The 25,551-nt window shown below is 41.7% G+C and overlaps 1 protein-coding gene across 17 annotated transcripts in view; it reads right to left on the bottom strand.

Moving 5' to 3' along the window:
* PTPRM (protein tyrosine phosphatase receptor type M) overlaps positions 1–25,551 on the bottom strand; it is a 699,958-nt gene that overhangs the window by 400,715 nt on the left and 273,692 nt on the right. The gene's annotated exons all lie outside the window — the stretch shown is intronic.

The following is a 25,551-nucleotide window of genomic DNA, read 5'->3' as shown; positions in this document are numbered from 1 at the left end:
AGATAACACTTAGTCCTGCCACTGCAGGACACTTGACTAGATGACCTCTCAAAGTCCCTTTCAGTCCTATGATTCTATGATTATCCTCACTGTAAACTAGCAAGAAATTGTCAAGAAAGTTAATACAGGCTCAGGCTACATTACTAGAGCTTGTCATGAATTTTTCAACAAAACATTTTTTGCCAGAAAATACTTATTCGTCAAAACCGAAACTTTTTTCTGAAATGTGTCAGTTTCAACATAATTGTCATGGGAAAGATGGAAAGGCTTTCCAGGTCCAGGTTGGAACTTCTGGTCAAAACCAAAGAGAGACAGAGATCCCTTGCAGATTAGCGAATACCTTGTGGGTAGGTTATTAACATGGACTGTAGGAGACGCTAGTTCAAACCTCTGCTCCAAATCAGGAAGAGGAAGGACTTGAACTGCAATACCCACTTCTCACGTGAGTGCTCTAACAATATTGGTTATGGGGGGGAAGGGCCCCGGAGGTATCTGCCTGTCATACTGTTTGAGAAAATTGTCAAAAGCATTCAGTGTCCCAATCTGGAATGAAAACAAATGTTGAAACCTCAACATTTTCTGCAAAATGGAATTCTTGTTTTCTGCCCAGCACTATTTATTCCCCATACTATGTGCTCCTTTGAACCGTGGAGCATCCCACTTACCACCAAATCTCCAGTGATCCTGTCAGAACTGGAGTCTCAAGACTGACGCAGAGGCACAGAGCCTCATAATGAATCTCTCAGGCTTCAGGGGGACCTGCAGTTTCTGAGAACTGAACCCTTTCTTATTCTGAATTTTCACAGGATTGAAAGGAAACATAATTCCCCTAGCAGAAGAATTCACAGAAAACCCAGAGGAATCTTGTAGCGTTTTAGGCCCTCGGTGCCATTTTTTCTGCAGAGGGGCATGCAGCAGCCTATACCATTTAACTGTATTTGTTGTTTTTGTTATGTTCCTGTGACTTTATTTAAGAACACAGAGCAGACTACAAAACTGTACGAACTATCTAAGAGAGCTAGCCCTCTCTGTTTTCTATCCTAGGAATTTGTAGTTTGTGTTGCAAAATTTAAGACCCAGTAAGGAAATGCTGACCTCAGTTTGTTAATTATCATGTTTAGTTGTCAACATATTGAAAAAAGAAAGGAGTACTTGTGGCATCTTAGAGACCAACAAATTTATTTGAGCATAAGCTTTCGTGAGCTACAGCTCACTTCATCGGATGCATTCACTGGAAAATACAGTGGGGAGATTTTATATACACAGAGAACATGAAACAATGGGTGTTACCATAAGGCTGTAACAAGAGTGATCAGGAAAGGTGAGCTATTACCAGCAGGAGAGCGGGGGCCGGAAGGAACCTTTTGTAGTGATAATCAAGGTGGGCCATTTTCAGCAGTTGACAAGAACATATGAGGAACAGTAGGGAGGGGGGAATAAACAAGGGGAAATAGTTTTACTTTGTGTAATGACACATCCACTCCCAGTCTTTATTCAAGCCTAAGTTAATCGTATCCAGTTTGCAAATTAATTCCAATTCAGCAGTCTCTCGTTGGAGTCTGTTTTTGAAGTTTTTTTGTTGAAGAATTGCCACTTTTAGGTCTGTAATCGAGTGACCAAAGAGATTGAAGTGTTTTCCGACTGGTTTTTGAATGTTATTAAGAATTTATATATACATATACGTTAATATAATATATGTAGCTCACGAAAGCTTATGCTCAAATAAATGTGTTAGTCTCTAAGGTGCCACAAGTACTCCTTTTCTTTTTGCGGATACAGACTAACACGGCTGCTACTCTGAAACATATTGAAAGTAACCTTAAAATACTGTTAATAGCCATTGAAAGCTGCAAATAATGGTCACATTAAATTGGTTATTGTACATAATTCATGAAGCCAGAGCCAATGTTAATCACAGTATTAATGCCAATGTAGCAGGATATTACACAGAAAATAATGATTTGCATTATTTTAATGAGTACAGTAATATAATGTCATTTCTCTTTTAAATGTAAATTTGTGGTGACAGCATTGTAATTTAAAATTTTAGAACTATGTACGATTCCCAAAGTGGAAAACTGAGAGAGCCATTGTTTAAAAATTATTTATCCCCGTACCTGAGCACGACTTGAGGCAATTACCAGCTCCTTAAAATTCCTAGAAATCTTTTTCCCTGCCAGAGTGACATCACAATTACTATAAGCAAAGCTCAGAAAGAACCATTTCAAGCCAAACCATTATTTTCACTCCCTTTGCTTATGGTAGTTGTGATGTCATTCTGGCAGAAAGACTAGGAAGTTAGCAGATAAGTTTAATTAGGAATTTAGGGAATTAATAATGTTTAAAGTGCAGTACTAATTTCATTTTTAACACAAGTCAGTCAGTGATTTAGGCCTAATTATCAGAGTTGCTGAGTAATCAGAGTTGCCACTGATTTCAAGTAGAGTTCTGTGTACCCAGCACCTACATCTTCTTCCTTTCTAACCTACTAAAAAATGTGAAAAATATAATTTAGACACAAGACAGACAGGCACAAAAAAAAAAACAGGCTAGAAGACTCATCTTGTGGACTGCTTTGGGACTCTTTAAGAGTAGGCGAGCGTTGTGAGTAAAGCAGATAATGGGCTTAGACTCATGGTCCTGACCAGCCAGAAGTTTATTGGATTGTCTCAATTACAACAGAACTGCAGAACTACTGAAGTATATTGAAAATTATTTCTAGCTAACATGATGGTATTTCTTCATGGCATAATGAGATGAACAGTTTGTTTTGCAGGAGAAACAGCAAAAGGATGGCAATTTTCGCCTCTGGGAGGAGAAAATACATTTTACTCACTCACTGACTTTAGATGCTAGGAGTAGAGAAGAAACAGATGGCTAGATTACCCTGTCCTTGCAACAGTGAAGCGGGGGAAGGGTCATAAGAAACTCCCAACCACTGGCCTTTTGCCCTCATGGAGAATCAAGTCACATTCATATTCCCCGTACTAGGTAGTGCTCAGGTCCTAATCCCTCCTATTGCAAGGGCACAAGTCACTCCAAAGGGAAGTGAGAAGAGATGGCGCTATGACTTTACATAACCTTCACATCCATTTGCACAGCTAGAAAACAGAGAGGAGAGAAGGCTAGACCAGGCAAAAGTGTGGTTTATACTGCGTAGTCTCCCCTTTCTCCCAGGACTGGGAAAGGATTGTCCCTTGACAGGTCCCCTTGGAGATCTTCCTGGGGTTGTGGCATTCCATTCCTCCTGCAATACAGACTAGATTGTAATATACACAAAGGGCATGTCTATACTGCACAAAAAGATGTGTTTTAATGCAGGTTAAAATAGCCGTGAAAACATGGCAACTCATCTTTTAACTTGGTTAGCAGCTTGAGCTTGGGTTAACAGCTACAAATAGCACCGTGGATGTTGCAGTACTGGCAGTGGCTCAGGTTGGCGTCTTGACTCCAAGCCCACCCAACCGCCCTTAGGTCTGATCTGGAGTGGCTAGCCCGAGCTGCCATCCATACCACACTGTCCACGCTGCTATTTTTAGCACACTAAGTCAAGTGGAGCTAGCACAAGTCTATCTGAACTAGGAATCACATTGCTCAACTGCAGTGTAGACATACTCATAGAGGCTTTAACTCAAGCTGCTCACGTGAGCGCTAAATCGAGTTGCTGTGTCTTCACTGTCATTTTAATCCAAATTAGCTAACACAGGTTAGCTAACCTGAGTTAACAACTGTCATAAATATAAAGGGAAGGGTAAACACCTTTAAAATCCCTCCTGGCCAGAGGAAAAACCCTTTCACCTGTAAAGGGTTAAGAAGCTAGGATAAGCTCACTGGCACCTGACCAAAATGACCAATGAGAAGACAAGATACTTTCAAAAGCTGGGGGGAGGGAGAAACAAACCCTCTCTCTCTGTCTGGGTGATGCTTTTGCTGGGGACAGAACAGGAATGGAGTCTTAGAACTTAATAAGTAATCTAGCTAGATATGCGTTAGATTCTGATTCCTTTAAATGGCTGAGAAAATAAGCTGTGCTGAATGGAATGTAGATTCCTGTTTTTGTGTCTTTTTGTAACTTAAGGTTTTGCCTAGAGGGATTCTCTGTGTTTTGAATCTAATTACCCTGTAAGGTATTTACCATCCTGATTTTACAGAGGTGATTCTTTTTACTTTTTCTTCTATTAAAATTCTTCTTTTAAGAAACTGAATGCTTTTTCATTGTTCTTAAGATCCAAGGGTTTGGGTCTGTGTTCACCTATGCAAATTGGTGAGGATTTTTATCAAATCTTCCCCAGGAAGAGGGGTGTAAGATTTGGGAGGATTTGGGGGGGGGGAAAGACGTTTCCAAACGCGCTCTTTCCAAATTATATCCCTGTTAGACGTTTGGTGGTGGCAGCGATAAGTCCAAGGGCAAAAGGTAAAATAGTTTGTACCTTGGGGAAGTTTTAACCTAAGCTGGTAAAAGTAAGCTTAGGAGATTTTCATGCAGGTCCCCACATCTGTTCCCTAGAGTTCAGAGTGGGGAAGAAACCTTGACAACAACACAAACCTTTTGTTTGTCTGTTTTGTGGTTCAGACATACCCAAAGTAAAATGTGGGAAGTTCAAGAAGAAAATTGTCTTACATCTGGTTCTAAAGGGCACATTTCATATCTCTTTCTGTGGATACGTAAAATGAGAAACTAAAATGATTTATGCATTTGATAGACTAAGTGCAGAGTTTATTATAACTTATAACCTATTGTTCCACTGGGATCCTGCCATCCTTTAAGCCTCTGGTGGGTTCTCATACACAAGCTCATCTGCCTGATTTCTAATATCCCACTTCCTGCCCCAAAAAAGGGAAAATGGTTTGATCACCCTTTTAGCCCTAAGGTACACATCAGCTATTCTTATATCAATAACCTTGACTGAAACTAGAGGCGCATCGAGCACATTTCATGAGTGCAATCTATTCCATTCTCTTGCTCAAATAAACACTATACGTGAAACTCATCAAACGGAGCACACCTTTGCTTCAGATGATTCTTCACATTTTCAGCTCCCTCAAGAATACAGAGTTCAGCAAATAGGTTGTTACTGGTTGCTCTAAAATTCACAAATGACTTCCAGAACAAGACTTATTTATTGCTAACTTTACTGAAGAACATTAAGACAGTCATTGACTATTATTAAAAGGATATTAGTAAACATTAACCTTAACTGGTTTTTTTTAACTTTTTTTTCCTATTGAAAGAGCTCTAGTTCTAAGTCACCAGTTTAGTGAGACTGGCAGAACTCAAACAGTGATGAAATAAATCATTAACATGAGATTCCATTGTAGATCTCAGAAAACCCCCCAGCACTTTTTCATTTTCACCCTTTTAGAAAAATCATCAAAATATCAAAGGAAATTTAGTGTCAGTGAATGGTGTTAGATTGATGTCCCAGGGAACACCATTCCTGTTATCCAAAGAAAAAGTACAGTACAGAGATAGTAATCTCCCCTATGCCTCCCAACCCTTGACCTAAAGAGGCAACAGCCAATGGAAAAGAGGGTTATTCTGTGTAATGCAGCATGAACAGAGAGGATTGGTAAGGAATGAAAGTATATGATGAGTTAAATACTTATCAGACCACAGTATTAAAAAAAAAGAAAAGAAAAGAGCTCTCCTTTAGCAACAGCTAAATGGATAGGCATAGTTCAGTATTTCTGTACACGGTATAAAGAAGAGTTAGATTAACGATGGACAGTGCTAACCATTTCACTGTACCTAACATTCTTCTCTTTTAGCACAGCTATGGCTGTATCATTACTGGTAAATGAAGATAGCATGAAGTTCTTATTACAACAGACATCTTCATAATCCTGTGGGGGACCTTCAGGCATTTTGCCTATTACTATAGCCAAAAAGCAGTCACTGTAACAACCAAAAATTGAGGAAAAGGCCCAAATGTGTGATCAGAGTTTCTTTATATGGCTTAAACACATTTTGTTTCAAGGTTTCACTACAGCAGAATTGAAACAAGTTTCTCAGCCCACTGAGAAAATTGTATGGAGAAACAGACTCATCCGTTTATATGTAGACTCTTTTCCAGGTTTTATTAACATTAAAAATGTGGGTTAAAAGTTCAAGTTGCAATGATGCAATACATTTTTTTTTTAAGTTTCTTGTTTTCATTTGCAGAATTTACTTGGGGGGGGGCAGGGGAGAAAAGGAGTTTTATCTGAGAGTGGATAATTTTATATAGTAGCTTATTTCTCAAAGGAGCTAAAAATCAAAAATACGTTTTACTTCATTGACACTTTCATGTGCATTTTGCTTTGCATTGCTTCACTCAAGATTTACATTAATTGTGAAACAACGATGCTCACACAGAGGTGCATGAACACAAGAGGCTCCTTTTTTACTGTACTGTCCATGGCCAGGTCAGGGCCCCTATTTCGTTTCTCTTCCTTTTTGTTTAAATGTGAGCCACACTTCTAGCCATTGCACAAAATCATCACCAAACTGTACAGGTAACACAGTGGTCACTCATACAGGGAAATTTAACCCTAATTTTGAAACCTGAAGAAAAAGCGGAGGAATCAGATTTCTTTTTTCCAGATATAATGCTAAACACAGGCCCAGTATGGCACACTTGCATATTACATTATTTCAGTTTTAACAGCCAAAATCTATTTCATTGTATGATGATACAATGGGATCCCAAGACTATTTGAAATACTCTAGTTACAATTAACAAATAAAGTATACAATATATTTCCCTACTGAAAACACTGCAGACTTTTTTTTTTTTTTTTTTTTATTTACAAAAATATTCCATTCAGTACAGTTCAGAAAAAAGCAAATAAACTAAATGCTCTGGTGGGGTTCTTCAGGTCCCCAAATGTTACTTTTTTAAACCAATGACAGAATGTACCTGCGCCCACGCCATACACACTATTGTAATAATCTCTGTACAAGGCAGATTTTATAAAGGTATCATTTGAAAACTCATAATTTGCTGGTCAATATGGTCAAAATATGTGTGGCAACACTGAAGTGATAAGATTCCACTGTATGGTGTTATTAACACATGTTCCAAACTGAGGCTGGCAAACAGCTTGGTGGGCGTCTAGTTTTTGACCGGAACACCCAGTTCAAAAGGGACTCTGGCGGCTCCTGTCAGCACCGCCGACCAGGCCGTTAAAGGGCCGGTCAGCAGTGCTGCGGCGCTAAGGCAGGCTAGTCCCTACCTGTCCTGGCTGGCACTGCGCTGTGCCACAGAAGCAGCCAGCAGGTCCGGGTCCTAGAGAAGGGGGCCACAGGGCTCCACACACTTCCCCCGCCCCAAGTACTGGCTCCACGCTCCCATGGGAGCTGGGGGGGAGCAGTGCCTGAGGGCAAGAGCAGCCCATGGAGTCTCCTGCCCCACCCCCAGACCTGCTAGCTGCGTCTGGGATGCAGCGCGGTGCCAGCCAGCCATTTAGCCCCTGCCACATTCAAACTCCCTGTCCCAGCCTGGAACCCCCTCCCACATCCTGAACCCCTCATTTCTGGCCCCACCCTGGGGCCTGAACCCCCAGTTAGAGCCCTCACCCCCTCCTGTACCTCAACCCCCTGCCCCAGCCCAGTGAAAGTGAGTGAGGGTGGGGAAGAGCAAGCCACTGAGGGAGGCGGACTGTAATGAGTGGGGGGTGGGGCCTCGGGAAAGGGGCGGGGCTAGAGTGTTCGGGTTTGTGCGACTAGGAAGTTGGCAACCCAACAAACAGCTCTGTCCTAAACAAAGGAATATGCGCTCTGCTTAATTTGCGTTTAAGCAGTAAACAGAGTCATCAAGCAGGAAGGGGAAACAAAGGAAGCTCAAACATGAGGAAAAAGAAGCAGGAAATATTCTTACCCACAGACTTTTTGTCTCCTGCATCTCAGTGGGAAATGTTTTTCAAGTGGGGGACTGACACTGTAAAAAGGAGGGACAAACACCCCAAGGCACATCCCCACCATCCCTGCCCATCGATTCTCTGCACCTGAAGCAACAGAGGAAACCTTCATTGGATTCTGAGAGGAGGAGTCCTGACGTAGAGAGTTTGGTCAGTAAGACTGCTGAGAAACTTTGCTTGAATCTGATATAGTTTGTTAAGGCAGGCACCAAGAGCATTTTACCTTTATTTTCTTGCAACCATTTCTCACTTTTATGCCTCATTACTTATACTCACTTAGAATCTCTCTTTGTAGTTAATAAACTTATTTTATTCTTTTATCTAAACCAGTGTGTTTAAATTGGAGTTTGGGAAACTCTGTTTATGATAGCAAGTTGTGCGCACATCATTTCGATTAAAGAAATAACAGCATTTATACAAACTTGTATTGTTCAGGAGAGGGCTGGGCGGTACAGGACATACGTTTCTGAGGAAAAATCTAAGACTGGGAGTGTTTTGGGGTCACACTGCAGCTTAACGAAGGCTGGTAAGAGCCAAGGTGTGGCTGGCTGGTTGCTGTACACACAGGGACATAGCTGGCATGCTGGAGGCTGTTTGTGAGCAGTCCAGGCTTCAAGCTACAACAGGAAAGCATTGTAAAGGGCACCCCAGGTTAAAGGGCAGGAGTGACACAGCTACTCATTAGTCTGGATTGTACCCTGGTATGTCACAAACCCCACAAATAAACACAACCAGATCACTTAGGTTAAACCACTTTGGTCATTAGAGAATAGCTTTATTCCCATCCTGTTAAAATAAATGCCTTTATTTAAATGGCAAAACATTTTTTGCATGGAACCCTAATCTGAATCTTTTTAGCATCTCTCAGAAAATTATGACAAAATCTGCAGTTTGCTAATCCCATTTTGATAAAACTGTATACAATTTACATTTTACAATGTTACACTAAGGTAATGGATTGAGTTTCAATAGGTTGTTATAACAGGTTGCCTCAACAACTTTGCGTTGTCTAAAATTTTCACACACAACTTCCTGCAGCATCAGCCAGATAAATATATTTCTTTTCATCTCACTTGGTAGCTCAGTAGTGCCATGTGGGAGATCCAGGTTCTATTATGGGTCAAGGATTCCAGTCCTCTATGCCACTGAGTTTGGGAGAACGGTGGGACAGGATTCTCATCCCCTGAAAAGGGGAAGATGGCCCAGTATCACTGAGTACTAATCCCTTTGGGCAATGAAAGACAAGTTCTGACTGGCTCCAAAGGGAGATGAGTCTACCCCTTTTAGGCTAGAAGGATTCTGATAACACAATACTTCAGAGAGGAGGGGATGCAAAAGTGGCGAAAATTACATTCCACTGTACTTTCTCCATTGCCACCCTTACTTCTGCACTGCTGTTGGCGGGATGCTGCCTTCAGAGCTGGGTGCCCGGCCAACAGACACTGCTCTCCAGCCGCCCAGCTCTCAAGGCAATGCAGAAGTAAAGGTGGCAACATTGCAGCCCCCCTAAAATAATCTTGTGACCCATCTGCAACTCCCTTTTGGGTCAGGAACCCCAATTTGAGAAATGCTGGTCTCCCCCTGTGAAACATGTATAGTATAGGGCAGTGGTTCTCAAACTTTTTTTTTCCACGCACCACTTGCAAATTGCTGACGGTTTCAGCAGACCACTTAATGATCTTTCCAAATGTTGTTTGTACTGTTAGCTAGCTATTGTAAAGTGCTTTGGATAAAAGCACTATATATATAAAAAAACCCCTTAATTAACTTTTTTTGTTCTACAAAGAGAAGCACACAACTCATATTTTAATATCAGTAGTCTTCCTTTCTAATGTGAAGGATGTGCCCTCCCTCCCCCCGCCACGGCAGTCCCCGAGCTGGGGCTGGGAAGGAGGGCCGTCTCGTCCCAGCAGCTGCAGCTCTGGAGCTGGGGAAAGTCACCTTTCTCTGGCTGCTGCGGCCCTGCAAGTCCCAAATTCTCCCCACCCCCTCTTCTCACCTCACTACCCCTTCCCACGTATCTCCTATTTCCCCCAAGGCCACCACCTCACTTTACATGTGCATCTTCTCCAGGCACCTAATTAGTGGAGACATGCCTGCACGGCTCCACGAAATAGGTGGGTGGCCCTTCATTCTCTCGTGTACAGCCAGCCAGGCGCGCACCTTAGACGGAACTATCCGAGGACCATCTGAACGGAGTTCGCAGACCACAGTTTTAGAACCTCTGGTATAGGGTAAAGGCACACAAAAGACCAGATTTCACAGTCTGTGACTCGTTTTTCATGGCCGTGAATTTGATCGGGCCCTACTCAGAACCAAGGTCTTAGGACCCTAATGGGGGAGGAGGGGTGGATCAGAGCCAGAGTCCCACTGAGACTTGGGTCCAAGCCCTGTCATTTTGCAGTGTGGACACAGCTCAAGCTGCAGACCCAAGTCAGAAGGTCTGCATAGTGCAGTATGGAATATGCCAGGAGAGCCAAGTCCAGCAATTGTAAACCCAGGTTTACAATACAGTGTGGATGCTCAAGTATGGGCTTAGAAACTCCAAGCCCAGGAGCCTGGGTCCTACAAACCCAGGTTTACAATGCAGTGTAGACACACCCTGGATGACTAAGCTTTAACTGGTGAGTCACTTACTAGAATTTCTGTTAAACCAAATACTCCAGCATACATTATTTAGTATTCATGGTTGTGGGAAAACATCATATTTAACTTGATGACATACACAGGTTGAAACCCCAAATGTAATGGTGGCAACATGTTAAAGTCACACAAAAGGAAAATGGAACACATACAATTTTCAATTTGGCCACGCTAGAATGAGACGAAATAGGCTGATGGTTAAATTAGACTTACAGTCTCCTTTATGCAATGAATTAATGTAAATGAACAGCATTTTACCAGCAACAAGATATACATTAAACCTGTCAGAAAGTTTTAACAAAAATCAGAGAAATAAATGTAAAGACATTGACATTCTAGGATGATAACTCCAGCAATTTAAGTAAATCAATCAATCTCAAGGCTTTTTTTTTTTTTTTTTTTTTTTTTATAAACTCTTTTGCCAGTTCAGGCTTAAAAGGAAAGCTAGGTCATCAATTTATATTCATACAGGTAGAGTAAGCAGCTTTTCCTTTATTTAATAAAAGAAAGAGTCTGCATTATCCTTCTTTCAAATATGCACATTTGTAAAATGACTATTAAATTCATACCACTGGGATCACTACTAACAGCAGTAGTGCCGGAAATAATTTTGTTTAAACCATGCATATAATATAAATCAAGCAGTAATTTAATTCCTCAGCAAAATTGCTTTCTAGAGTTGTTTTCATTCTAATAATTAAGATAGTTGGAACTCTGAATGTCTAGAATTGCTTTCATAACCAAGACAAATGTTTGTCGATCTAGATAGAAAAACCAGATCCTGTGATTATTCCATGCTTATTCCACATGCATATGTTAACAAATACATTTCAATCAGCTAATGAGGCCAACCTTGAAAGATGGAAATTCTAAATATTACTGTCCTGTTTGGGGTAAGTCTATTTCAAATGCCACCTGGAACTGCATTCTGCAAGTGCAATTATCAGATATTCAGACAAAACATTATTTTGGGGAACTATACAGAGAAGATTTCAAATTCCAACATTTTAAATGTTTGGTCATTCAGCTTTCTCCCCAAATTATAATGCTATCTGTAAGTCTGTGTTTTTTATCTGCAAATGAATGCTCAATAAAGCAATCAGATAATACTATACAAGTTACATATCTAGCAGTCTGATTAACAAATATTTATTGACGACATTGTGATCCCAATCAGCCTATGTGAAGATGAAATTAAACAGACAGAAGGGAAGTATCAAGGGCTTTCTTGCATTTTCTAGAGTCATTAAGCTAAGTGTAATTTCCCCAAAATAGGTGCTCTGAGTTTATGTACTAAAGTTCCTTGGTATCATGCTGACAAGAGCCAGACGTTTTTTTTATTACTACCCTGTGTTTTTTAAAAAAAGCACTCGCAGAACAATTTAAATTTTTTGTCTTTAAAAAGTCAGTATAACTGAAAAGTGTTATAACGTCTTAAATGTTTAATGCTTATTGGAATTATAAAGAACCTCTTTCCATCACTTTTAAATAGAACATAAGAGAATAGAAGTAAACCCACATGTCAATAACTCTAGCTTATCCAGAAAGACTATACAATTAGAAAAAGTACCCCCCACCCAAAGATAAGCATTGTGCTTCTTCGTAAGGAAAACTGTTGCAGCAGTTCTGTACCTTTGGAGCAGAAACAGAATATAAGCTTTTTAAACATTTCTGATGTTTAATAATCTGTCCACTTCTAAATCTGTTCAGCTAATAAAATGCCATTAATAAGTAGTCAACACTTCAAGTCATGGCTGGTTCTCTGAAATATAATACACATTATATTTCACCTCCTTATTAAAAATGTTGAGAACTGGGACCAGCACCTGTCTAGGAAGCGAGCATAAAATAAAAAAAATATTTATAATTGTCCTCTTTGGCGCTCTGTAGATATTGACTTCATGAAAGGCTGGGGGGGGGGGGCGGGGGAGGGAAGGGTTTCCTGCTAAAGATTTCATTCATTAGAATAGTGCTAAATAGAATATTGCAGATGTTTTCCTGCTTCTTCCATCTCAGTGCATCACAGGGTAGCTAAAATGTGGTGCACCTGACATCCCAAGCCTCTTCACATAAGAAGTGTTAACTTCCTGGGAAGAGAAGGAGGGACGGGATGAGAACATTCCAACCTTTTAATATATTCTGATATGCCAGTTCTCATCAGAGTAGCTGACCCATCAAAATCGCTACTGGGTTCTCATGTAACAAAGTGGGGGCACGGGGAGTGGTACAAGGAACAATAAGATAAATCAGACATATGGAGTATGCTGTTCAGCCACATTCTGGGAGACAGTAAGCCACCCAGTTGCCTCCTGAAAAAGAGACTTTTTGGAGTGGAAGGAGCAAAGGTACTGGTCACTCCATCCCCATCTATCAAATTAGATGTCTGACTAATCCAAAGCAAGACAGTCCAGAGGTGGACAATAATACCTAGGACAATACTGGCACTGTAAAAATAATAATCATAGTGTAGGAGCAGGATTTTATAATGAGAATTATGAGAATTAATGAGAATTAATGTACGATTTGATTTCATCCTGACAGAGTCTGTGCTGATGTTAAGCCAGGGACAGACTACAACAATCTTTATGACTGATTATGGTCACCCTTTTGTTTTAGGATAAGTTAGAATGTCTACTATGGTTTCCTATATGTATTACAAATTAGGCAGTCTAGTTAAATATACATTTCTTTGTTTTAATGTTTAGTAAGTAAGAGACAGGATTTTGTATTGTGTCTATGTTAAGGAGATTCAAAATAAACTGACACTATTTGTATTCTCAAAGGTCTCTGTAAAAGATTGTTTGTGTGAATGAGGAATGCATGCATCAGGAAAAGATAAGGTGTGAAGGCCATTGTTATAGCCAGATGGTCAAGGAAGGAGTAAAGAGACTTAACGACACCAGAGAATCCTCAATGCGCATCCATAATGAAGGAAGGGCAAACTGAGGACCCTGAGGTGAAGGCTAGCACCCCTAAAGACAGAACAATTGATTAAATCGAAACCAGGACGGATGACCCTCTCAGAGGTGCTTTGGAATGTTAACACCAACCAAGGAGTAACCAATCAGAAACTGACACAGCAAAAATCTATAGACTTCAACAGAGAAAAAGGACTATAAGAACAGGGTGCTTTGCCATGGGACTTTGGGTTCGTCTTGTCACACTCCAGGAGCATCAGATCGCGACTGACAGAGCCCTGCTCCCCTCTGCGACCAATCTGGCTGGCCACTAGATTGATCCAGACTCTGGACTGCTAACTAGAAACATCAACTGGCAGGACAGTGTGCATAGCGTGTGTGTGTGTGTGACTCAAAAGCATATGCTAACTGTTGTATTCTCAATAAATGCGGCATGCTGCCTTCTTCCCTATAAAGATCCTGTGTGCTTCTTATAAGCATAACAATAAATAGTAAGAAGTAAGCATGAGGCTGACATTTTGGACCCAGGTGTTTCAAATTGAATTATGGAACCAGACATAGTAACGAGAAATTTTACTCATATTTCCTTCCTTTAGTCTTCCCTTTGGACTCAATTTAATGCAAACTTTTTTAATGTTGGTAGGGGTTTATCGGACAGAGGGTGTAACAATGTTGAAAAAACGGTTACTTACCTTCTCGTAACTGTTGTTCTTCGAGTGCTTGTTCACGTCCATTCCACATTAGGTGTGCCTGCATCGCGTGCACGAGCATTGGAAACTTTTTCCCTTAGCGTCTCCTGTCGGGGCCCCTGAGTGGAGCCACTGCGCCCCGCATATATACCCCTGCCACCTGACCCCCTCCAGTTCCAGTCTGTCCACTTTACAGGCTATAGCTCATCTGAGGGGTGGCAGGTGGGTGGCTTGGGGCCAAGAGGCATCAATGATGATTGCAGTGTTGAACTAACTTACTGGTGCTTTGCACTTGTATTTGTTTGGCTTGCCCTCCTAGGGCAAGCTGAAAACCTAGAGCAGGGGAGGGCAAACTATGGCCCGCGGGCCGGATCTGGCCCATCAGGGCTTTCAATCTGGCCCATGGGATTGCCAGCCCTGTGACACAGCAGGGCTAAGGCAGGCTCCCTGTCTGCCCTGGCCCCGCACTGCTCCCGGAAGTGGCCGGCACCACATACCGACAGCCCCTAGGGGAGGGAGGGGCAGAGGGCTCCGTGCGCTGCCCTCGCCAATAGGCACCTTCCCTCACAGCGCCCATTGGCCGGGAATGGGGAACTGCAGCCAATGGGAGTTTCTGGGGTGGTACCCGCAGGTGAAGGCAGCACGTGGCGGAGCCGCCTGCCCCCCCCCTCCCTGCCCAGGAGACAATGCTGGACAGTTGGCCACTTCCGGGAGCAGCGTGGGGTGGGCAGGGAGCCTGCCTTAACCTGCTGAGCACCACTGCCACCCCGGAGCTGCTCAAGGTAAGCAGTGCCAGGCCAGAGCCCTCACTCCTCCTGCACCCCGACTTGAGCCCCCTCCTGCACCCTGCACTCCAACCCCCTGTCCTGAGCCCCCAACCCCCTGCCCTGAACCCCCACCATACCCTGCACCCCAACCCCCTGCACTGAGCCCCCTCCTGCACCTTGCACTCCCCTGCACCCCCTCCTTCATCCTGCACCCCAACCCCGTGCCTTGAGCCTGTTCCTGCACACCACACCCCCTCCCACACCCCAACCCATTGCCCCAGCCCTACATTCATGGCCCTGCATACAATTTCCCCACCCAGATGTGGACCTTGGGCCAAAAAGTTTCCCCACCCCTGACCTAGAGAGTTCAGGAGTTTTGGGGGGTGAACCAGCTTTGATTGTTCACTAGTCCACCAGGAAGAAGAGCAGGTTCCTTTTTACTGGGATGAGCTGGTGGTCAGAGCAGAACAGGGGAGTGGTATATTGACGATATTTCAGGTTCCAGGCCCTTGTTCACACCTGAGCAATGGGATGTGCCTCAATACACTGTCAGGAGAATCTAACTCTTTAGCCATTTTAATCAATCACTACAATGATGGTGAGATTCTGAACTGGCTCTGATATGCCATTCACCTGTCTTCTGCCAGTCTAGCAGGGACAAGATGATGCATCAGGAGGAAAGTGACCTTTAAGCTAAATTTCACCCCACCCCATGTGACAGACTGACAATATCAAGTAATAGCCCAAACAAACCTTACAGAATTAAGATAAACGTAACTGAATTAGGGTTAATGCCTTTGGGGTACATTGTATTAACAATGCAATTGTGTATGTATTATTGTGGCATTGAATGTACCCTTTCTAGTAGGGAGGGGGGATGCTAGTGTACTTTCTCCATTAACAATCCTTTGAAGCCAGCCGCTGCTTCAAACTAGCTCAAACTGGTTTCTCTAGGGACCAACAGACAAAGGTTTTTGTTTGTTTGTTTTAAAATATAACAACCTGGTTTTAAACTGAGTCAGGGCCTTCTTCCTGATCCAGCGACGGACAGGACCCCTGCAGTCCCCAGGGCCCCAATCCTTTGGGAAGGGTTGGAAGGACTGGGCCTACTGAGGCCCCATAAGACTGTGCTACTTCTGAGAAGAGGCTGTGATGAATCTGTGACCACAGAGGAAACCGCTAGGCTAGGGTATTGAAGGACTGCTCCTACCTGAGCCCATGTGCGAGTTGGGGTGAGGTCTGGTAAGCTAACTAGCATGTGTGTAGGTTTTTATAGGTTTTAATAAGTATTCTCTGTAATGCTTTTGACCTTAAGAACTAAGTCGGCTTGCCTAGGAAGTATTGTGTGGTACCTTATAACTAGCGATTACACCTGTTAGCTGTCTCTGAAGAGAAAGCAAGGTAGTGTCCTTGGGCAACCTGTCTGTGATGTGAATAAGACAGTGAAGGCTGGAGTCTCTGGTACAGATTTTTCCTGTAGCAACCTGGATGACTTTCTATTTCTCATATAACATGTATGGGTTGTATTTTTAACAATAGCTGAGGATGAAGTTGTGACTCAGGAATCTCTCAGTGACAACTGGCTAAGGGCACAAAGGTTGCACAGAGTTTTACAGGGATCCCCTAGATCTTAGTTAGTTACTTAGTTCACCAAAGGGTGGCATGTAAGTTCTCTACCAACAGCCAGTAGCCCAATGGTGGTCATAATCATTTTGATGTGTATATACAGATAATATGTAAGAAGTTATGTATCTATACTGGAAATTATGTTCTCAAAGCCTTGAAGTTAAGGCAAGTAACAAAGAGGTGACATGTCTTAAACAGGTTCCTTTCAAGCAGGAGATAGACGTTTATCTCCTTGTTTGGTCACTGTCCAGTGTATGTGCAATATATGCCTCTTTGCATAGGGAGCCAGATACTGACTGAAATTGACAAGAGGAATGTCACAGGAAAAATACAATCTGCCAGGGGGTGTGCTGTTTATGAAAAATAACAAAGGACTGTCCTGATATATCTAAGGGTACCGAGAGACACCCTGCATCTTTTACCTAGGAGGCGTGTTTGTCTCATGAACAGAAAATCAGAGCCAAACTGTCAGTAAGATACGTGAAGGACTTTGGACAAGCATTGCTCCGTAAGACAGAACAGAATCTCATTAAATAAGTCTAGGTGCTAGAATGTTATGTTATGATTAACTTTACACATAAACTTTGTTTGCAATTCTTCTTGCTATCACTCAAATTGCTCTACTTTGTTAAATACACTATTTGTTTTCACTATAAACTTATGTAACCACTTTGCATTAAGCAGAATAGTGATCTGAGGTGTAACTGATAAGCTGGGGTGTAGTGTTCACTTGGGAGCACCAAATCTGTGAAACTGAGTGGAACAGGTGCTGTGTACTCCAGGAAAACGCTCAGAGGACTCGGGGTTAGAGTGTGCCTTACTGATAACCTGTAGAGAGAGCAGGGCTTGTGTAGGCCTAGAGGAGACTGCTTGGGTTGCCTGTTGAGTTGAGGAACTGACCCTTGGCAGACACAGAATCCACTTCCTCACGCTAAGGACAGATGGTAGCAAGGTGCCTCACAGCCCTGGGTACCCCAGGAAGTGTCACAGAAGTCTATACATTTCCTTTGTCTCGAGTATCACTAGCTTTTCTGCTTTTAGAAACCATGTTGCAGAAGTCTTAAACATCAAAGAAAGATTCACCAAATCCACATAAAGGTGGAATTATAAGAAATACAACTGAATAATTTCCCCTGGTTAACTCATGGGGACTGAAATCCCTGCAAAAGGAGAGGAAACAAAGAGATTTGTCTAATATTTTTGATACCCCGAGTCTAGAGCTCAAACTGGTAGTGACTAAAATTTGTTACTGAGAATTATTTAGTGGCTTCTATGAAATGAGCTATACTGAATCGCATACCTAATGCACAAATGTCTCATAAATCTCTCATTCAGAACTGAAAAAAAAAATGGATTCTATTGCCAGGGCTCTTGGTAGAGAAGACAGACACTAAATGAAACATAGACTGGATTCTCCTCTTAGTAAGAATCAGGTAAAGATTTGGGTACATTGGTAGGGCACCATATTGAAACTTGCATTGCTGCTGTCCATGCATTAGCTTTTGTGAATAATTACAGGACTTCCATCACACAAGGACAGCATCCACTAGTCTTCAAGAAAGGATACATTTCTGACTTTTTTCACAATTACGTTTAAAAGTAACTTTATAAGTATTTGAAAGTTATGTCAAGTGCATGTGACTTTTCATTTATTTTTAAATATACTCTATTGAGGTGCAAAGTTTCAGCAAATATACACATATGCTTGCATTCAGAGCTCAACGTATTGAAAAAATAAAACTACCAATGTTTCAACAATTGCACAAATTCTGAAAACAGATATGCAATTTCAATTTGTGACTGCTTTATATTAAAAAAAACCACAAAGTTTCAATAATGTTAATATAAGTGTTTGATCCACTACATTGATCTGTTTTATACCTCTCTTTGGCTTGGAGGGGGCAGAGAACTGGAAAATGCAGTTACTCTCACCAAAGAAAGTAATTTGACCACATTTAATTTGTGCATTTAAAAATCTCAACCATAGTTTGCATTAACATAAACCAAAAATCTTATATGAGAATGTTACATGTGACTGCTGATATGATTTGAAATATAAAATAAAATTGAGTGAGGAATAAGAATATACAGGTAATAAAATACATTGCACTATAAATCCTTTATAAATACCTGTTCATCGTTCTTATTTATTTCACTTTCACCAATCATCAGGAAAGTGACTTTTTTTTCCCCCCTTTTTACATTGTCACTTCAGTTTCAGTAGAGCGCTGTACCCTCTGCATTAACAAAGGCCTTGCTATTTCCGAAACTTTCCTAGCTATTTTCTATTCTCCTACATAAATTGCTGAAATTCAAACATGATCCAAGGTTTAATAGGTCAGTGTTCATTGATAGCCAAGTTCTATCCCCTCTGCTTTGCTGATCTTTCCCTTTTGCTCTGATTGCTAAGCATTTCCTTTTCTTCCCCTCTGCGTCTGACACAGAAACTAAATAAGAAATAGAGGGTGTAAAAGCACTCAGCAGTGGCACAAATAGGAATTAACAGCAGGATAGTCAGACAGGTTAAAATTGGGAGAGAAAAGGCAAAAAACTGACCTCTTAAATTCTTCCCCCCACATAAACACAAAAAAAACTATGAAATACTTATTTCCTATCAGCTATGCTATAAAATGTAACAGCACCTGAATACTGATTTTAAAGATCACTGCATTTTAAAACATAATCACTACACAGTAGCATTGTGTTAATTTACATGCAAGTTATTTATTACCCAAATGTAAACAAGCTATTTTTTTCATTATGCAATAAGAATACTATGTAGTTAATGATGCCAATAGAAAAACATATGGAATGCAAGAAACACAGACTGTATAGAATAATCCATTGAAAAAACAGAGGGAATAAAATACAAAAATTGAACTGAAATAACATTAAGTATTTAAGAAAATTTTAAGATTTCCACTCTTTTTTTATTCACTTAGGCCCAAACTTTCCCCACTTCTACACGGGTCCAGAGGTCCCTCCAACAGTGGAGCCACTGCAGGTCTTTTGAACAACAGACAAGAGAAAGAAATCAGAACTCATGCAATGGATATACTCTGGGCAAAATCCTCAACGGACACACACTGCCTTGGCTCCATTGAAGTCAACGAAGCCTATGAAAATTTACCATGCACACCAACAAAGGCAATGATCTCCAAAAACTCTGGCCCCACACACAAATTCACTACGTTTTCAGGTATGCAGCAAAGACAGCTATCACCCAATGCACTGCATATCCTTCCTTAGCTGCACACATTGGACTTGGATCCTGAAAGGTGTTTATCAATCTGATCCCAATCCAGAAAAGTTTGCTGGATCAAGGCAAAAGTGCTCAGCACTTTGTAAGATTAAATCCTTTATGAGCAGAGAAGAAAGAACTGTGCAGCACACAAATCAAATTTGATCAAAAATACTTTTTTTTTTAACAAAAATTTTCAAAAGAACTTCTCACTTATGACTACTTCCAATACAAATTTCAACCTTCAGTCGCCACCCATTTGGGTTACTAAACTGTTCAAAAAAGATTGCACAAGTTTTTATTTATAAAGAGAGAAAATGGCATTGTTCCACTTTCTCAGTAAAAATGGTTGAACCAGTTTTGGTTAGATGTCTCAAGACTGATCCAGGAAAATTTCAACTATATGGATGAACATTTCAAAAAGTTATGAGTAGGACTGAAATTCAGAACTTGAATGGCACATAATGCTTGTGAAAATTTAACTTGTGGTTGCTTCTTCTACTGGTGTACTGCACCAGGGTATATTCATATATATTTCCCCACACACACCATTTAGTAATTTGCCAGGAGGATAAGAACCCCTTGTGCTATATTCTACTGGGGTTTGTTTTTTCAATACCTATCTTTGGTGTACTTTGATGTGCAACAATTTGCTTTCCAGAACTATCTCTGAGGGAGGAATGGTTCATACGACTTCTCAGTAATAATAATAACAACAACAACACTTCTATAGCAGTTATCAATGATGCGAATAGAATATATCAATCCTTTCCCATCCTCACTGGAAAGTGTTAGATATTTGAAAACTGAGGTGAGGGACAGCAAAGGCAAAAAGGAAAGCAAAATCCTTTATTAATGTGTAATCTATTATTTGGAAACAATGTAAGAAAATGGAAATGAGACTGAAATTGTTCTTGGTATCCCAGATACTATGGAAGCAGCACATGTTCTGAAAGTGAAACAGAAGCCATGAAAGACTCTGACCCTCTCCTCCCCCTCAATTAAACAATGTACCACTATTATCCCATTATTATTATTATTATAGGTGGGACTGGTATTACCGCCTATTGTTAAAGTTGCCCCAAGTTCCCATTATAAGACCTTGTTTTCAGTTGCTTATACTTGCCAAACTTTAATTATATGGAATAAAATTTTCCATGCCAGGTGTCTGCCACACACTAATTTATTTATTTATTTATTGGGGAGGGGGGGAGGGATTTCAGCAATTTCCAAGAACGAGGCTATGGGAAAATACATTTTGTCCACAATAAAACATTTTGGTGACCTTTTCTTTGAAAAGCTCTAGCACCCCCATTCTTTGCAGCAGAAAGTTACTTACCTTGTAACTGGAGCTCTTCACGATATGTGGTTTCTATCTATATTCCATTGTGAACACACATATACTCCATGTGCCTGAAACCGGAGAATTATTGCAAGCAGCGTCCGTTGGTCTGAGCTCATGCCCCTGCTATCCTCATGCTCTACACCGAGGTATAGGGGCAGGGTGGATTGACCACCTCACCAGTTCCTTCTCTAATACATATCTAATCGTGGTTAGAAGCAGAGTGGAAGGGTACTGGAATACAGGTAGGGGCCCCACATCTTGAAGAACTCCAGTTACAATAAGGTAAGTAGCTTCCCCTTCTTCTTTGAGTGCTGGTCCCTATGTGCATTCTATTGTGGAGGACTCAGAGAAGAGGAGGGGGCGAGAATACAGGTGGTAAAACTGCTGGTAGAACTGCTGTGCCAAAGGATAAGACAGCAGTAGAGTCTTGGACCACCGCATAAGGTGTTCTGAATGGATGGATGGAACTCCATGTAACTGCCCTGCAAATGTCAAGCAAGGGTACCTCTTGAAGCAACGTCACTGAGGCCTCCTGTGCCCTTGTAGAGAGACCCTTTGCACCATGTAGTGGAGGGAGCTCTGCCAACTGATAACAGAGTAGGATACAACCAGAGATCCATTTAGAGACACAGTCAGAGGATACAGCTTAACCTCAGACTCATTTTACAAAGGCCATGAATAGTTTAGGTGATTTTCTGACGGGTTTCATTCTCGTCAGGTAAAATGCCAACGCTTGTCACACATTTAGGGAATGAAGTCTCCTCTCCTCACTAGAACCATGGAGGTTTAGGGGGAAAAACTCATGGGTAAGCAAATTTAAGTAAATTGGCTGATTTATGTGAAATTCAAAAACTATCACAGGAGTAAGTTTCAGGTGTAATTGTAGTGAAATTTTGTTCTTATGGAATATTGTGTACAGTGGATCAGTCATTAGAGCCCTGAGTTCACTTACCCTTCTGGCTAAGGTAATGAAAACAAGGCAATCTTAACTGACAGGTGGGATGTGGAATATGTAGCTAGCAGTTCAAAGGGTGACTTAGTGAGTGTCAAAAATACTAAGTTAAAGTCCCAATGACTGGTGGTTGTTTTTTTGTTTTGTTTTTTTTACTGGTGGAAAGGTTATGATCTGGCTATAACTGGGTGAGTAAGGATCGAGTTACCATTCAATGGAACATGACGTGCTTACTGCCACTAGTTGCCACTTGCAGTGAGCTAAGGGAGTGACCAATTATCTTGAGAGTAAGACGACAGCCTAAAACAGTGGAAATATCCACTCTCTCTGGATATATATGATTTTGCTGGGCCAAGACAGAGGAACATTTCCACTTGGCTAGGTAACATTTTCTGGTGGTCCTTTCTACTTTTATTAAGAAGGGTTTGCATGGCTTCAGAGCAGGAATGCTCTAGGCTTGATACCCATCCTAATACCAAGCTGGGAGATGAAGCACCTCATGGTTGGGATGCTTGACTCTATCATTCTCATGGGTCAAGAGAATCAGAAAGGACTGGATACTGATGAGTGGATGGGATGACAGTCATAGGAGGCTTGGAAACCAGAATTGCCAGGGCTGTTGGGGGTGACTGGGATGAATCACGCCCTATCCTCTCAAATTTTCCATAGTAGTGGGATTGAAGGGAAGTCACAGCTCAAGTGATCTGACCATGGCAGTATGAGAGCATCGCCTCTGGAGTGCTTGAGCTTCCCTGGAGCAGTTGCATTTCCTGTTTGTCTGTGAGGTGAACAGGTCCAAAGGGGAGGTTTGCTTCTGAGTGAAAATGCTATGCACTACTGAATTGTGTAACCCCCATTCATGATCAATTGTGAAATGCCTGCTAAGGCTGTCTGCAAGCAAATTCTGGTTTCCTGCTGATAGGCCAATATAGTTTTTGATACAATAGTGCCATAAGCTGACTGCTTCTATACACAGGGGGATGCATCTCTCCCTCCCTGTATATGTAGATTATGGTTGTTTGACATTATGAATACAAGGTGAAACTGGATGAATGTCAGAAGTCTGATGTGCATTCTGGTCTCGCTGGGTATCCAAGCGCCCTGCGCAGTATGACTGCAATGTCGGCTCCCCAGCCTAGCAGGGAGGAATCCATAACTATCGTCTTGTGGAGTGCGAGGGATAAGAAAGGAATAGCCACACACAGTCCTTGCCTTGGTAGGAATTGTCACTATGGTGTTTGTGCTGTATTTGCTTGGCATATATATTGTTTGGAGCCAAGCTTTCAGGCAACAGAGATTGAGTCTGGTGATCAGCATGACATAAGTGCATGATGCCACTTGCCCCAGAAAAGAAAGGCAGATCAGAACTCATGTTTGAGGACTGCATGTAACCTGGTCTATTAGGTTACTTATGGTGTGAAATCTGTCCATCAGGAGATAAGTCGTCACCCTGAGTCTAAGATTGCTCCTATAAATTCTATAGTCTGTGTCAAGGTCAGGATAGTTTTTTCCAAATTCACATAGACTCCTAGGCATGATAGAAGCAGAAGCAGCAAGGAGGTTTATATGAGGGCTTTCATCCTGGGCTTTCATCCTGCCCACAGAAGATTCATACTGAGACCTGTGAATCACATGCTCTTTTCCAGGAATGGTATTATCAATGCCAATTTAACCATACAGAATTTTAGTTTGCAAATAAAAATATTGAGTTGATGATGGTTGAGAATGGGTCTCCCTCCCTTCTTTTTAGGAGACTGCTGAAGGGAGATATGGTAGAGCTCTACAAAATCATGAATGGTGTGGAGAAAGTAAATAAGGAAGTGTTATTTATGCCTTCACATAACACATGAACCAGGGATCACCCAATGGCATTAATAGGCAACAGGTTTAAAACAAACATAAGGAAGTACTTCTTCACACGATGCACAGTCAACCTATGGAACTCATTGCCTGGGGATCTTGTAAAGGCAAAAAGTATAACTGGGTTCAAAAAAGAATTAGATAAGTTCATGGAGCACAGGCCTATCAATGGCTATTAGCCAAGATGGTTAGGGATGCAACCCCATGCTCTGGGTGTCCATAAGCCTCTGACTGTGAGAAGCAGGGACTGAAGGACAGGGAATGGATCACTTGATAAATTGCCCTGCTCTGTTCAGTACCTCTGAAACATCTGGCATGAGCCACTGTCGGAAGACAGGATACTGGGCTAGATGGACCACTGGTCTGACCCAGTATGGCCGTTCTTAAATTCTTTGATGCTGAAGTGGTACCCACTCTATCACTCAATATTGGAGGACAAATTCTCCCCTCCTGGTGGAGGATCTACTTGTGAGAATGATTCCTGAAGAAGAATGGAGAAAAGGGTTTTGGAGGGGTTAGGGAGAGAAATTCGGTGGTATAGTCAGAATAAATGATATCCAGCACCCACCTATTGCACTCCAGATACAGGTAAACTGTATATATACTGTGGCAGGGGAAGGCCAGATGGCTATAGAAAAGAAGTGGGAGACAGATATATTAGCCCGAGGCCAAACAAATCCCCGTTACCAGGATAACTAAATGGCAGCTGCTCCAGGTCAATTAAGACACCTGGGGCCAATTAAGATCTTTCCAGAAGGCAGGGAAGATAGCTAGGTTGATCGGGACACCTGAAGCCAATTAGGGGCTGGCTGAAACTAGTTAAAAGCCTCCCAGTTAGTCAGTTGGGCACGCGTGTCAGGAGCTGTAAGAGGAACTAAGCAGTACAAATCATATCAGGCGCAAGGAAGGAGGTCTTGAGGTAACGGTGAAGGAGATACTGAGTGGGGGCTGCTGTGGGGAAATGGCCTAGGGAATTGTACATGTCCTACTTCCAAAAAGTCAGTTACCATAGCTGCTACTATTAGGGTCTCTTGGCTGGAGCCGGAGTAGAGGGCGGGCCCAGGCTCCCCCCTCCCGTCCCCAATTAATCACTGAGACTGGGAGACAACAGAGACTGTGTGAGGGAGGGTGTTTTCTCCTCACCTCTCTTGCTGGCTTATTATGAAAATGGCTCAGTAGGCTGTAACCCTTGCCTCTAGAGAGAGAAGTGCTACGTGGAGGGTCACAGTGAGCCTCTGAGGCTAGCGAAATCCACCAGGAAGCGTGGGATCCAGTAAGACAAGGACAGAGCTTTGCCACAATACCCAGGAAGTGGAGAGTTACCCTGAATTCCTTTAGTGAGTGCAAAGACTCCTTTGCTCTAGAGTAGATCTTCCAATCAATACAATGTAGCAGCTGCTCTTAATAGGCATAATGTGCCCATTGTTACTACTGACATGTCATGAAATAACGTAAGAATCATAAACAAATTTAAAAATTGAAATTCCTATACACATTTTCCAAAACCAAAATTGTTTTGTTCCAATTTGAAACAAAAACAAAACTTAGAAATATCAAAATTTTCTGTGAAATGGAAATTCCAAGTTTTGATCAGCTTTACATACAGACACA

The sequence above is a fragment of the Chelonia mydas genome, chromosome 2, assembly GCF_015237465.2.
Source record: "Chelonia mydas isolate rCheMyd1 chromosome 2, rCheMyd1.pri.v2, whole genome shotgun sequence".
Taxonomy (NCBI): Eukaryota; Metazoa; Chordata; order Testudines; family Cheloniidae; genus Chelonia; species Chelonia mydas.
This window is presented reverse-complemented; position numbering and strand designations above follow the sequence as displayed.